The following is a 16048-nucleotide window of genomic DNA, read 5'->3' as shown; positions in this document are numbered from 1 at the left end:
ACAGATTGTTTGCACATATGCAAGGAAGGAAGGCCAGAGATAAGCCTTGTGGATTAGCTCATACAGTAGCAGATTTCTGGATATATGTTGGATATACAGTTTCAGTGCCTGTGTGAAAGGAGGGAAGAATGGAGGAAGGATGGGAGGAGGAGATAATCCTTGTGGTTATCTATTACAGAGATTTCCATGGATACATTAGTACTGACCTCCTAATCCACCCCTGGCTCTTTCCCTTTTTATTCCCCCCTCTTTGGAATTCTGGGTTTGTGTTTGCATCTCAGAGTGTCTATGTTGTAAATGACTTCCTCTGTCTTTTTTTCAATTTCTCCTCCCAAGACATCTGCTATTTTCTTCCCTTGTAGCTAATTTCTCTTAGAATACACTCCACCAAGGTCTATCCCTGTGGGGACCATTGGCCTAATTTCATAATTTCAGTGTTGGTTTTTCAACTCCATTTTAATATATATTATATATGTACTACATTTAAGATTTTATCTGTCATTGGCCCTTATCTTGGGCGATTGGAGGTACCGCTGCAGTGAACGCTGGAGTGCATTTTTCATTTTGAAACATGGTTTTTTGTAATATAGGCCCAGGTGTGGGTATTAGAATTCTAGGTTTAGCTGTCTTGAAATTTTTTCTTCTTGCCTGTGGAGGCTGTCCCTTCAAGGAGTTGTTGCCCATGTCTGTTCCCAGGGAACATGAAAATGGGTTCCTTCATTTTGTTGCAGGGAGAAAGCCAATTCTGACTCCATGTTGAAAACTTGACTTGCTTTTCATTCTTTAATTATTATAATCGTACTCAGTGGCTTGTCTGGAGGCCCCTATCCTCCTGCTTGACTATAAACTCCAGTGTCTTTGTTCCGCTCAGGGAGAGATACTTTGTCCCTGCCCTCCTGGAGGTAGAAGAGAGTAGCACCCCTTCTGAAGGCTTTTCATTCCCTTTTCAGACTGAAGGCCTTCTCACTGCACTTCCTCACTGCATCTCCCTTCCCTTCTGCCTTTTGACTTTACTCATTGCTCTTTCTCGCTGATCTATAAAAACAACCCGGCATTTAATTTGAGGCACTAGCCTGCTATCCTTTCCATCTGCTGGCTTCCCAATTAAAATCCCTTCCTTGCCTCAACACGTCTCTGGGATTCATTGGCCTATATCATGCGGTGAACAGAACGAGCTTGGACTCAGGAACAATTTGCCTTAGCCAGCCAGGAGCCTTGCTGCTTGTGGCTAGCCAGACCCGATCAGGGAATATTGGGGCAAGACCCTAGCAGCTACTGGGACCATTTGTTGTCCTGAAGTGCCACTGGCTAACCCCAACACTTGGCAGTTGAGACAAGGAACCGAAAAACTTCTAGAGTCCAGGGACTCAATTTCATTTGTAGGGTAAGTATATGCAATTTGATAGCTGGTTCAGCCAGTACAATGTTTTGTGTGTCCTTTTGTGATAAGAGCCGATAGGCTCAATTTTGGAGGGTAAGTCACTCTGGTGTGCACACGGGAATATATTTTTCCCTCAATCTGGGCTTTTCCTTAATGGGATACGCAAATTTTGTTGGTACCTATTTGCAGAGAGGAGGTGTTGTTGGACTCTACTCTTAACCAGTTAATTGGGAACTAGTCCTCATGGGGCATGCCCACCCTAGTTGCAATTAGCTCAATTGTAGGGTAAATGGGCTTCCCTTGTGGCTCAGCTGGTAAAGAGTCATCCTGCAATGTGGGAGACCTGGGTTTGATACCTGGGTTGGAAAGATCCCCTGCAGAAGGGAAAGGCTACCCACTCCAGTATTCTGGCCTGGAGAATTCCATGAAGAGTTTGGAGCAACTTTCACTTCACAGGGTAAATTTATTTACTGATTTGGGAACTGGTCTAGTTGCAATGGATTCATTTGGGAGGTTGCTCTTGTAGGGGTGGGTAGCCTAGTTAGTTTATTTGCTTTATAGGGTAAATTGATTTACCCAGTCTGGGACTGGATGCATCAATGCTGAAATCTGTGTCTTCTGTGTTTGGCGTTATACAGCTGGTAAAAGTAGGAAAATTAGATATGTTAAGATCAGAAGAACAAAGTCCCTGAATGGCTCAGAATTAAACAGTCTGGCTTCATAGTCACCCACGAGCTGAGCATCTGCCTAGAGGCCTCATCTCCACACAAGCCGAGCATCTCTCCAGAGGCCCAACATACACACATGAGCTGAGCATCTGCCTAGAGGTGTTTAGATATACACAAGCTTAACATCTGTTAGAGGCCTCAGAGACACACAGGAGCTGAGCATCTGCCTGAAAGTGTAAAGTGAAAGTGTAAGTCGCTCAGTCGTGTCCAACTCTTTGCAACCCCATGAACTATATACAGTCCACGGACTTCTCTAGGCCAGAACACTGGAGTGGGTAGTCTTTCCCTTCTCCAAGGGATCTTTCCAACCTAGGTCTCCCTCATTGCAAGTGGATTCTTTACCAACTGAGCTATCATGGAGCTACTGCCTAGCAGCCTCATAGATACATGCAAGCTGAGCGACTGCCTAGCTGCCCGACACACAGGAGATGAGTGTCTGACTAGAGGCCTCAAACATGTGAGCTGAGCAACTGCCTAGCAGCCCCATAGACACAGAGAAGCTGAGCATCTGCTTGGAGGCCTCATAGACACAAATGAGCTGAGCATCTGTCTAGAGGCCTCCTAGTTGCACACGACCTGAGCATCAGCCTAGAGGCGTTTACAGATCCACAAGCTTAGCATCTGTCTAGAGGCCTCCTAGTTGCACACGACCTGAGCATCAGCCTAGAGGCGTTTACATATCCACAAGCGTAGCATCTGTTAGAGGCCTCAAAGACACACAGGAGCTGAGCATCTGCCTAGAGGCCTCCTAGACCCATACAAGATGAAGTATCCCCTAAAGGTCATATCCTGTCACAGCTGCCCTCAGGAAAGGTCCTGCCACACACATTACAGAAATGAATTCCAAACACAACCAACTTTCAAGAAGCCAATTTCAAAGGTCAATTTTCCTCACACCTTTTAAGGTAAAAAAAGGAAAATAGGAAAAGAGAACCCAAATGGCCAAGGACAAGATGCTAGTGTCCCAAATTATTACAGGACAGATGCTGATCAAAATGACAATAAGAAATCAAATCCCGTCTAACCGAACAACCATCCTAACTGTCTGCCAACAGTACATGGAGGAGAGAGCCAGGAATGACGGAATTCTCCCTCGTGTTCCCTGCAAACAGACATTGGCAACAGTTGCTTGAAGGGACAGCCTGCACAGGTCATAACAAAAAAACATCAAGAGAACTAGGACTCTGATACCCACACCTGCACCTATATTATGTAAAACCATCATTCAAAATGACAATATGTACCCCAACTTTCACTGCAGTGGTACCTCCAACTGCCAAGACACAGAACAAAGAAAAGGTCAACTGACAGATTAAATCTGAAAGAAATACGGTACATATATTCAAGGTGCTATTACTCAGACTTTAAATATCGCCATGGAAATAATGAAATTATGCCAATGGTCCGAACGAAGATGGACCTTGGAGGAAAATACGCTAAGTGAAGTAAGCAATAGAGGAAGAAAATAGTAGGTGATGTCCCTTGAGGGTGAAATTGAAAAAGAAAGATACAGAAGAAGTAATTTACAACAGAAAAAGTGACTGAGATACAAAGAATTAAAAAAAAAAAAAAGTGCCAGGGATGAATTAGGAGGTTGTTACCTATACACAGAAATCTGTAATAGATAATCCACAAGGATTATCTCCTTCCTTCCTTCTCCAGATGCACTGAAATATATATCTCTAACGTTGTTTGGTTGCTAAGTTGTGTACAACACTGTGAACCCCATGGACTGTAGCCTGGCAGGCTCTTCTGCCCATCACATTTCCCAGCAAAGTGTACTGGACTGAGCTGCCATTTCCTTCTCCAGGATCTGAACATACACACCGAAATATGTATCAGTATTAGCTAGTACACAAGGAGTATCTTCCACCTTCCTTCCATGCACATATATAGAAAAATATTTGTCTTGAACATATACAGTGAAATCTGTAGCTGTAATAGATAATCCACTAGGATTATCTCCTTCTCTTGTTCCTTGCACATGTACAAAGAAATTGTACCTCTAATAAATGTCCCATAGGGATCTGAGGTTCAGCAGAGAACTTTACTTGACCTTGTTCAATAACCTCAATGGCAAAAGAATCAATAAAGAGTATTAAAGCCTGTATGCGTATGTCACAGCTGAATCAGCCAACTGTATCCTGTGGACAAGGACAGAACTGCAGATTGACTAGATTTCAACATAGAATTGCCATGAAATTCAAGGGAAGAATAGTAATGCCTAGTGTATTCCCGTCGACTGCTTAATTTAGGATCCTATCCATATCCTGGAACCTGGTGGGCTGGACTGGGGTGGTGTTGAGACAGCAGAGCAGGGTGTCCTTGTAGGAGCCCTCTTAAACCTGTACTGTCTGGTTTTCCCTGGCTGGAGCCAGAATCCCTAGTGAACCCCAATCTTAATGGCCCGACCCTTTGACTTGGAGGAACATGGAAAATCACCCAGACCCCAGGTCTCTTGTTACTGGGGTCCCCAGCTGAAGGCACCTTCCTGAGAGTGCAGCCTCCTAGGCACCTCATCAGGGAGCAGTGCCCCAGGTAGGCATGAGGCTAGAAGGGAGGGAAGGGTGAAGCTTCACGGGGGAAATAGTAGTGAGACACAAGCCCTTGGGTGTTTCCTTATTCACTGCTGCTGCTGCTAAGTCGCTTCAGTCATGTCCGACTCTGTGCGACCCCATAGACGGCAGCCCACCAGGCTCCACCGTCCCTGGGATTCTCCAGGCAAGAACACTGGAGTGGGTTGCCATTTCCTTCTCCAATGCATGAAAGTGAAAAGTGAAAGTGAAGTCGCTCAGTCGTGTCTGACCCTCAGCGACCCCATGGACTGCAGCCTTCCAGGCTCCTCCATCCATGGGATTTTCCAGGCAAGAGTACTGGCGTGGGGTGCCATTGCCTTCTCCGTCCTCATTCACATTCCACTCCAATTCACAGACCAGGCAGGCTCTGGGGGCAGGTAGAAACAGAGTTGGGTATGAAGAGGTGCTGCCGCCTTGTGGACATTTTCTGTAACAACAACTGACAGGATTAGTCAGAAATTCAAAAAGCCTGTGGGGCAGTTAATGACAGCTACCCTCAGAAAAGACCTGTGGCAGGTACCGCAGAAATGAACTCCAAACACAACTGACTTTCAAGAAGCCAATTTCAAAGGTCAATTTTCTCACATCCTTTAAGGAAAGAAAAAAAAGAGATAAAAAGAACCAAGACCACCACAGGAGAAGATGCTCAGCATCCTGAAAAGTGATGCTGATCAAAAAGAAAACAAGAAATGAAATCCTGCCAGAATGGCCATCTTAACTGTCTGCAAATAGTACATGGAGGAGAGTCCTGGGAAATGATGAAACACCGCTCCCCCCACAACATCATGGTCCCTGGGAACAGACATTGGCAACAATCCCTTGAAGGGACAGCCTGCACAGTCCAGAACCAAAAAAAGTCGAGAGCTAAACCTAGGATTCTAATACACACACCTGGGCCTACATTACAAAAAACTGTCATTCAAAATGACACATGAACCCCAACCTTCACTGCCGTGGTACCTCCAACTGCCAAGACACAGACCTAAGAAAAGGCCCACTGACAGTTCAAAGAAATGTGGTACATATATAGAAGCGGCTATTACTCAGACTTGAAATATTGCCACTGAAATAATGAAATTATGCCAATGGTCTCCACCAGGATGGACCTTGGAGGAAAGTATAGTAAGTGAAGTCAGCAACAGAAGAAAACAGCAGATGATGTTCCTTTGAGAAAGTCAATTCCCAGGCAGGTTGATAAGTCCAGGGTCCCCGAGGAGGAGAAAGGGATCTGGGGTTCTCAAGGAGGAGGAAAGGACAAACTTTTTCCTACATTCCGTATCCTGCTTGAGAATATATTTCTCCTTGCTCTGACTAATCCTGTTATCTTAAAGAAAGTGAAAGTCGCTCAGTCATGTCCAACTCTTTGCAACCCCATGGACTATATAGTCCATAGAATTCTCCAGGCCAGAATACTGGAGTAGGTAGCCTTTCCCTTCTCCAGGGGATCTTCCCTGGAGATCCCAACCTAGGGATCAAACGCAGGTCTCCCTCATTGCAGGCAAATTCTTTACCAGCTGAGCCACAAGGGAAGCCAAATGTATATAATGGGGGTGAGTCTAGTTAGATCTTTACAACCTTGAAACAGTCTTTTGATTTATTGTAATAGCCAATTAAAAAGTATATAATCCCCTTGCTAAGACTAGGGATCGGGGCACTCTCCATCCCCCTTCTGATGTCTATATCAGAACCTTTCTCTGTCCCTTTTCATACTTTAATAAGACTCTGCTACACAAAAGCTCTGAGTAATCAAGCCTCGTCACTGGCCCCAGATTGAATTCCTCTCCTCCAGAGGCCAAGAATCCAACCGTCTTTCAAGGCTCATCAACAACCTATCACCTTGAGGGCAAAACTGAAAAAAGAAAAGAGCGAGATACAGAGAAAGTAACTTACAACATAAAAAGAAACTCTGAGATTCAAACACAACGAATTCCAAAAAAAAGCAAAGTGCCAGGGATGAATCAGGAGGTTGTTACTACCCTATACACAGAAATCTGTATCTGTAATAGTAATCCACAAGGATTATCTCCTTCCTTCTACATAAATGTGTATCTCTCTCATTGTTTTTTGGCCTCTAAGTCATGTCCAACACTTTGCAAATCCCATGGACTGTAGCCCGCCAGGCTCCTCTGCCCATGACATTTCCCAGGCAAGAATACTGGAGTGGGTTGCCTTTTCCTTCTCTGATATCTCTAACGTACCCACAGACATGTATGCCTATTAACTAATCCATAAGGATTATCTTTTGCCTTCCATACTTCCTTCCTTTGTTCCAGACACATCTACAGAGAAATATTTATCTCTAACATATACAATGAAATCTGTAGCTGTAACAGATAATCCACAAGGATTATTGCCTTTCTTTGCTCCTTGCATATGTACAAGGAAGTTCAGTTCAGTTACTCACTGTACCTCTAATAAATGTCCCATAGGGATCTGATATTCAGCACAGTGAACTTTACACAGTGACCTTGTTCAATAACCTCGATGTCAAAAGAATCAACAAAAAATACTAACGCCTATTTGTATATGTCATAGCTGAATCAGTCCATTGTACCCTGTGGACAAGGATAAAAGTGCAAACCAATTAGATATCAACATAGCATTGGCATGAAATTAAAGGAAAGAAAAGTAATGCCTTGTTTGTTCCCTCTGACTGGCTTGACTTAGGATTCTATCCGAATCCTGGAACCTGAGTAGGCTTGAGTTCTAGGGCTGGATTGGGGTGGGGTCAAGACTGCTGAGCAGGGTGCCCATCATGATAACCCTCTTAAACCTGCACTGTCTGGTTTGCCCTGGCTGGGGCCAGAATCCCTAGTGACCACAAATCTTAATAGGGACCCGCTGACCTGGAGGAACATGGAAAATCACCCAGACCCCAGGTCTCCTGGTACTGGGGTCCCCAGCTCAAGACTCCTTCCTGGGAATGCAGCCTCCTAGGCATCTCATCAGGGAGTGGTGCCCCAGGTAGGCATGAGGCTAGAGGGGAGGGAGGGGTGAAGCTTCATGGGGGAAGGAGTCCTGAGATACAAGCCCTTGGGTGTATCCATTCCACCCTAATTCACAGCCCAGGAAGCCGACTTTCCCTAAGGCTCTGGTTGCAGGTGGAACCAGAATTGGGCATGAAGAGATGCTGCTGCCTTGTGGCCATTTCCTGTAACTACAACTTGCCCACCGGGGCTGCCTGGCACCTCCAATTCAAAAGGCCTGTGGGGCAGTGAAGGACAGCTGCCCTCAGGAAAGGTCCTACCACAGGTATTGCAGAAATGAATTCCAAACAACTGACTTTCAAGAAACCAATTTCAGAGGTGAATTTTCCTCATACCCTTTAAGGAAAGAAAAAAAAAGAGATAAAAAGAACCCAAACGGCCACAGGACAAGATGTAGACAAGAGCTGAGAGTCTTTCTAGATGTCCACAGTCTCACACAAGTTGAGCAAGACCCTTGAGGCTTCTAGATAGACAGGAGCTGAGTGTCCACCTAGAGGCCTCATAGACACACACGAGAGGAGCATCAGTCTTGAGCCCTCAAGATAGACACGAACTGAGTGTCTTCATACAAGCCTTATAGTCCAACTCAAGGTGAGGATCTGCTTAGAGGCCTCATACACACAAACGATCTGAGCAAGAGGCTTGAGGCCTCTAGATATATACGAGCTGAGTATCTGCCTAGAGGTCTCATAGACACAACGAGCTGAGCTTCTGACTAGATGCCTCGTGGACACACACAAGCTGAACGAGAGCCTTGAGGCCAGACATGAGCTGAGCATCTGCCTAGAAGCCTTATAGTCAAACACGAAGTAAGCATTTGCTCTGAGGCCACTTAGTCACACATGAGCTGAGAGTCTGCCTAGAGGCCTCAGATGCACACAAGCTGAGCATCAGCTTTAAGGCCTCTAGAGAGACACGAGCTGAGCGTCTACCTGGAGGTGTCACAGACACAAGAAGCTAAAAGTCTGACTCAAGGCCTCATAGTCACACACGAGCTGAGCCTCTGCTTAGAGGCCTCATAGACACAATGAGCTGAGTGTCTACCTAGAGGCCTGTTCTTGCCCGGAGAATTCATGGAAAGAGGATCCCAGTGAGCTTCAGTCCTTGGGGTCCCATAGAGTCAGAATAGATACTTCAGAAGGACATAATGTTCAGCACAAGGAGTTTACTGGACCTTGTTTAATAACTTCTCTGGCAAATGATTGAAAAAAGAACTGATATGCTATATGTATATGGCATAACAGAATAAGGAGCCTGCTGTTGCTAAGTCGCTTCAGTCGTGTCCGACTCTGTGCGACCCCATAGATGGCAGCCCACCCGGCTCTCCCGTTCCTGGGCTTCTCCGGGCAAGAACACTGGAGTGGGTTGCCATTTCCTTCTCCAACACGTGAAAGTGAAAGTGAAGTTATGTCCGACTCCTAGCGATCCCGTGGACTGCAGCCTACCAGGCTCCTCCATCTATGGGACCTTCCCAGCAAAAGTACCGGCATAACAGAATAAGGAGCCTGCATACTGACAATAAGAACAAAACTGCAAATCAAATATAGGGCTACATTGTATCAGCATGAGGTTAAAGAACAGAAAAGAGTGATGCCTATTTTATTCCCTCTGATCTCCCTGACATGCGCTATTTGCCATACCTGGACCCTGAGCAGGCTTGGGTCCCATGACTGGACTGGAGAGGATTTGAGACAGTAGAGCCAGGTATTCTTAATTTTGAGCCCCTCTTAAACCTGTACTATCTAGTTTTCCCTAGCTTGGACTATAGACCCTAGTACATTGAAAGAATGGTAGCCTGAGCCTCTGACCGTGAGAACTTTTGAAAAGTCACCTGGCCTCCAGGTCCCCTGGTGCTGGGGTCTCTAGCTGAAGCCTCTTTTCTGATAGTGCAGCCTCCTAAGCATTTCAGCAGGGAGCAGTGCCCCAGGTTGGGAAGAGTCTGAAAGGGAGGGGTTAAGCCTTAAGGGGAAGAAGTAGTAGTGAGACACAAGGCATTGAGTGTTTGCTCAGGCGAGTTCCACTCTAATTCTCAGCCCAAGAAGCCAACTTTCCCAAAGGCTCAGTTTGCCTGAAGAACCAGAGTTGGACATGAAACAGTGCTGCCCCTTGTGGCCATCTTCGGTAATAACACCATGAACAGCTGTGCTCAGTTTAGTTTCAGTTCAGTCGCGCAGTCGTCTCCGACTGTTTGCGACCCCATGAATTGCAGCACGCCAGGCCTCCCTGTCCATCACCATTTCCCGGAGTTCACTCAAACTCACGTCCATCGAGTCCGTGATGCCATCCAGCCATCTCATCCTCTGTCGTCCCCTTCTCCTCCTGCCCCCAATCCCTCCCAGCATCAGAGTCTTTTCCAATGAGTCAACTCTTCGCATCAGGTGGCCAAAGTACTGGAGTTTCAGCTTTAGCATCATTCCTCCCAAAGAGGAAAATCATCAATTCTTTGGCGCTCAGCTTTCTTCACAGTCCAACTCTCACATCCATACATGACCACTGGAAAAACCATAGCCTTGATTAGATGGACCTTTGTTGGCAAAGTAATCTCTCTGCTTTTCAATATGCTGTCTAGGTTGGTCATAACTTTTCTTCCAAGGAGTAAGCGTCTTTTAATTTCATGGCTGCCGTCATCATCTGCAGTGATTTTGGAACTCCCCAAAATAAAGTCTGACACTGTTTCCACTGTTTCCCATCTATTTCCCATGAAGTGATGGAACCAGATGCCATGATCTTCGCTTTCTGAATGTTGAGCTTTAAGCCAACTTTTTCACTCTCCTCTTTCACTTTCATCAAGAGGCTTTTTAGTTCCTCTTCACTTTCTGCCATAAGGGTGGTGTCATCTGCATATCTGAGGCTATTGATATTTCTCCCTGCAATCTTGATTCCAGCTTGTGCTTCCTTCCAGTCCAGCATTTCTCATGATGTACTCTGCATAGAAGTTAAATAAGCAGGGTGACAATATACAGCCTTGATGTACTCTTTTTCCTATTTGGAACCAGTCTGTTGTTCCATGTCCAGTTCTAACTGTTGCTTCCTGACCTGCATATGCTACTGGACATTTCATATTCACAAGGATCTAGGTAGGGGCTGTAAAAAAAATAAATAAATAAAACACATGCTCTCAAGAAGTGTCCTAGGGGTAATCATGAACAAAGAACTCAAAGCAAAGCAGGCATTAAAGAAGCCAATTTCAAGATGTAAGCTTAACTTACACCCTTAAAAAAAAAAACACACACATGAAATGATGTCAACATCACTAAACATTAGAGAAATGCAAATCTAAACTACAGCAAGGCATCACATCACACTGGTCAGAATGGCCATTACCAAGCATTCTACAAACAGTAAGTGCTGGAGAGGATGTGCAGACAAGGGAACCCTTCTCCACTGAAGCTTGGGATGGAAATTGGTAACAGCCACTATGGAGGACACAGTGAGGGTTCCTTCAGACATGAAAATGAGAATGAAATTAGAAAACTTCCTAACCCCATACACAAAATAAACTCCAAATAGTATTATATATCTAAAAGTAATGATGGATACTATGAAATTCTTGAGAAAAACATAAACAGGACATGATTTGACATAAAATGCAGCCAAGTTTGCTGTGGATCTACCTCTCAGAATAATGAAAAATTAACCACAAATCAGAAAATAGCACCTCATTAACCTGAAAACCATTTGTCTACCAAAGGAAACCCTAACCGTGAGACAAGCACAAACTTCAGAAGAGGGAGAAGGATTTGCAGAGAAGATACCCACAGGGAATTCATCTCCAAAATATACAGGCAGCTCATGCAACTCAATATAAAAAAATAAATACAACCCAAGAACAAAGTGAACCAAGACTGAAATGGATACTTCTCCAAGGAAGGCCTACAGATTGCAGTCAGGCACATGAAAAGATGCTCAGCATCACTAAGTATCAGAAAGATGCAAATCAAAAGTCCAATGAGCTAAGCACTCACATTGGTCAGAATGGCCATTTCAAAACATCTTAAAGAATAAATGCTAGGATTTCCCTGGTGGTATAGTGGTCAAAGATGTGGGAACTCATAACTCTTAATGGTCTAAATCTTATCACATGAAATCTTTGAGCTATTTGGCAGACATTTTCATGTGTGAGGTCTTTGATGTTTGTGTGGGTTTCAGCTATAGGAGGAGAAGGCACTGGCAACCCACTTCAGTACTCTTGCCTGAAGAATCCCATGGCCAGAGGATCCTGGTGGGCTGCAGTCCATGGGGTCACTAAGAGTCAGACATGACTGAGAAACCACTTTCACTTTTCACTTTCATGCATTGGAGAAGGAAATGGCAACCCACTCCAGTGTTCTTGCCTGGAGAATCCCAGGGACAAGGGAGCCTGGTGGGCTGCCGTCTATGGGGTCACACAGAGTCGGACATGACTGAAGTGACTTAGCAGCATAGTGGTTAAAAATCAGCCTGCAAATGCAGGAGATGCGGGCTCGATTCCTGGTCTGGGAAGATTCCACACACGTGAAACAAGCCAATGGGCCAAAACTGTTGAGCCTGTGCTCTAGAGCCTTTGAACCACAACTATTGATCCCTCGTGATGCAACTGCCGAAGCCTGGCACTCTACAGCCCACATTCTGCAACCAGAAGCTACCATAAGGAGAAGCTGCACAGTGAAACTAGAGAGTAGACCCCACCTGCTGCAGAAAGAGAAAGCCTACGCTCAGCAGCCAAGACTCAGTGCAACAAAGATACATGAATAAATGAAATCATTTTAAAAAGAATAAATCCTAGAGAGGATGCAGAGACAAGGGAACCCTCCTGCACCGTTGCAATGCACATAGGTTCATCCAGTAGGGAGAACACATGGAGTTTTATTTTAAAAATAACATAGAAGTACTTCAGGACCCAGCAATCCCACATCTGGGCATAAATCTGGAGAAAATAAAACATTTAAAAGATACAGGAGGGAGGTGGGAGGAGGGTTCATGTTTGGGAACGCATGTAAGAATTAAAGATTTTAAAATTTAAAAAACTAAAAAAAAAAAAAAAGATACGGGAACCCTAGGAATCTCAGCTCCACAAGGTACAATAGCCACATCTGGGTAGCAAGCTAACTGATTAAATTACAGATCAATGGATACATCATGGGGTACATATACGCAATGCAATATTTCTCAGCCATAAAGAAATAGGAAACAATTCCAAGTCCAGCCACAGAAAAGAAAGTCAAGGTGGTCATTCCAAGTGAAGGAAGGAAGACAGGTACAGACAAGTATCATATGATATCACTCCTAGGTGTAATTTAAAAATGGATGCAGAAGGAAATGGCAACCCACTCCAGTATTCTTGCCTGGAAAATCCCATAGACAGAGGAGTCTGTGGGCTACAGTCCATGGGGTCGCAAAGAATCGGACACAACTGAGTACCTGAGCATGTTAGGTGAGGACCCCTAAACTTCCCTCTCTCATTACTGGGTGGGAGTTCACCTGTTTCTGCACATTCCAGCATGGACCTGGCACAAGATAGAATGCTTCAGACCCAGAGTGCCATCTACTCCCCTGCAGGTGTGTGGGAGCCTGGGGCTTCTTGGGGAGGCAGTGATGCTCCTGGTTATGGGAGTTGGTGCTGCCTTGAGTCAAGGATGGTTAGGGAGGGGAAGTGCAGCATCAAATTAAGGGTGCAATGGCTGGCTAATAGCTTTCTTATAGATCAGTAATCAACAGTTAGAATTTAAAACCCAGAAACAAAAAGAAGAAAAAAAATAACATTAAAACCCCAATACCATTTACATTAGCACCAAGAAAGAAGAAGAAACAAATATTTAGGTATAAATGTAACAAAATAAGTACAAGATCTCTGTGAGGGAAAACTACAAAGCTCTAGATCTATATGTACAATGGAACATTATTCAGCCTTTAAAAAAGATTCTGAAACATGCTACAACATAAGTGAATCTTGAAGACACTAAGCTACATGAAATAATCCTGGGGCACAGGACAAATGCTGTAGGATTCCATGTAAATGAGATATCAAGAGTAGTCAGAGTCACAGAGACAGAAAGTAGAATGGTTACTGCCAAGGATGAGGAAGGAGGGAATGGGACGCTATTGTCTAATGGGTTGAGAGTTTCGGTTTGAGAAGGCAGAGTTCTGGACATGAATGGTGGTGATGGTGGTACACAAGGTGAATATCTGTAATACTACTGAACTGTATATTTTAAAACATTAAATTTCATCTTCTGTATATTTTCTCACAATAAAAAAAGGACCAAAAAAAAAAAGGATGCAAATGAACTTCTTTACAAAAGAGAAACAGATTCAGACTTAGAAAAGAAACTTATGGTTACCAAAAAAGAAAGGTGGAGGGGCAGGAAGTAATTAGCTGGTTCAGATCAATATATACACATTAAAACAGGTGCTACTGTTGTTTAGTCACTCAGTCGTGTCTGACTCTGTGTGACCCCAGGGACTGTAGCCCGAGAGGCTCCTCTGTCCATGGGATTTCCCAGGCAAGAATATTGCAGTGGGTTGCCATTTCCTGCACCAGGGGATCTTCCTTACCCAGGGATCAAACCCGTGTCTCCTGCAAGTCTCCTGCATTGCAGGTGGACTGAGCCAGCAGGGAAGCCGTAACACAGGTGCTGAAGGGCCCTTAATAGTCACAAGTCCAACAGGGCTTTAAATGACATCTGCCTTCAAGAAATGTCCGGGGGAAATCATTCCAAAAGAATTCCAAACAGGGCCAAGTTTCAAGAAGCCACTTTCAAGAGGTAAATTGTATTCACAAGGTGTAAAATAATAAAAGCACATGGGAAGATACTCCACATCAATAATTATTAAATCAATGCCAATCAAAACTTCAGTGTAAGCTATCACCTTACACTAGTCCCAGTGGCCATCATCAAAAATACCTGCAAAGAATAAATACTATAGAGAATGTACAGAAAATGGAATCTTCCTCCAGTCTTGGTGGGGCTGTAACTGCTGAAGCCATGATAGAAAACAGCATGGAGGTTCCTTGAAACATTAAACATAGAGGTATCATATGACCCTGCAATCCCATTCCTGGGCTTTGATCCAAAGAAGAATCCTTCAAAATGACACATGCACCTTGATATTCAGGGCAGCACTATTTACAATAGCCCAAACATAAAACCCACCGAAATTACCACTGACACATATGAAGACATCATACATTTGTACACTAAAATACTACTCAGCCACAAAACAGAACGAAATAATCATACTGGCAGCAGCATGGATGAACCAAGAAATTATAATTCTATGTGAGGTAAGTCAAAGACAAAAAGACTAATATCTTAAGAGATATCACATACAGGTGGGATCTATAAATCCATACCAGTGAACTAATGCACAAAACAGAAACAGCCTGAGAAAACCAAATTCTGATTATCCAAAGAAAGTTAGAAAGGAAGGATAAATTAAGAATTAGGGTGAAAATATACACATGAATATATATATCAAGTTGATAATGAAAAAGGACCCACTGACTAGAACAGGGAACTCTCCTGAACAAACTGTAATAGCCTATGTGAGAAAAAAAAACAGAAAAAGAATGTATGTACAGCCATGTATAACTGAATCGAGTTCATGTACACCTAAAAATAAACATTGGAAATCAACTCTACTCCAATATAAAATAACAATTCAATAACAAACTAAATTACCTGAGCTTGGTCTAGGGGGAAACCAGACAGTTGTGACCCTATGAATTAGCATGTGATATGCTATGATATTAATATGATACCTCCAGAGGTTTTCACTCAGCGAAACACAGAGCAGCAACCCACTCAAAGGTGCCTGACCTCATGTGAATGCAACAAGGTGAAGAGAAGATAAAGGACCACAGGTTAATCAGGACAACACCCTCAGTTCAGATGCTGAGAATCTCTGAGGAGACAGGACACACTGCAGGTAAAGAGCAGACATGTGGTCTCTGTGTACACAGGATCCTGACCCACTAGGATGGGGTGAGAGCCACACAATCCCCAGAGCCTGCACCTGGGGACACACTTCCACACTCTTCAAATTGACACCACCTTCCTAGACCCTGCACCAAGGGTTGCATGACCCTTGGTTAGGACACCAGGTCTCTGCTGGTTGGGGCCCTAAGCTGGAAACAAGTGGGTTCCTGTAAACTCCCGGGATGGTAGAAAGAAGTGTAAGGTCTGTCTCCTCTCCCCACACTTGACTTAGAGAAGTCCTCCTCTTTTCCCTTTGGTTCTGTGTGATTGTTTTGCTGGTTTGAAAGTTCATGCCAGAGGTGAACACACTACCTCGGTTCTGGCAGGCTCTGTCCCGCTGAGGTGTTGAGAAACACCGGAGAGCTGGGCTGGAAGACGAGGGGCATCTCTGCTCTCTTCGGAGGAGAGAGTTGACGGG

General features: G+C 44.3%; 1 long non-coding RNA gene across 1 annotated transcript in view; it reads right to left on the bottom strand.

The window, feature by feature from the left end:
* Positions 1–16048, bottom strand: part of LOC105603128 (uncharacterized) — a 56126-nt gene extending 40078 nt beyond the window's left edge. The window contains exon 1 of the long non-coding RNA XR_003585714.3: positions 1–16048. This exon is cut by the window's left edge and continues 15614 nt beyond it. This is a non-coding gene — a long non-coding RNA (uncharacterized LOC105603128).

Source organism: Ovis aries, chromosome 18 (assembly GCF_016772045.2).
Source record: "Ovis aries strain OAR_USU_Benz2616 breed Rambouillet chromosome 18, ARS-UI_Ramb_v3.0, whole genome shotgun sequence".
Lineage (NCBI taxonomy): Eukaryota > Metazoa > Chordata > Mammalia > Artiodactyla > Bovidae > Ovis > Ovis aries.
The sequence above is the reverse complement of the archived record's forward strand: the minus strand, read 5'-3'. Positions and strand labels throughout refer to the sequence as shown.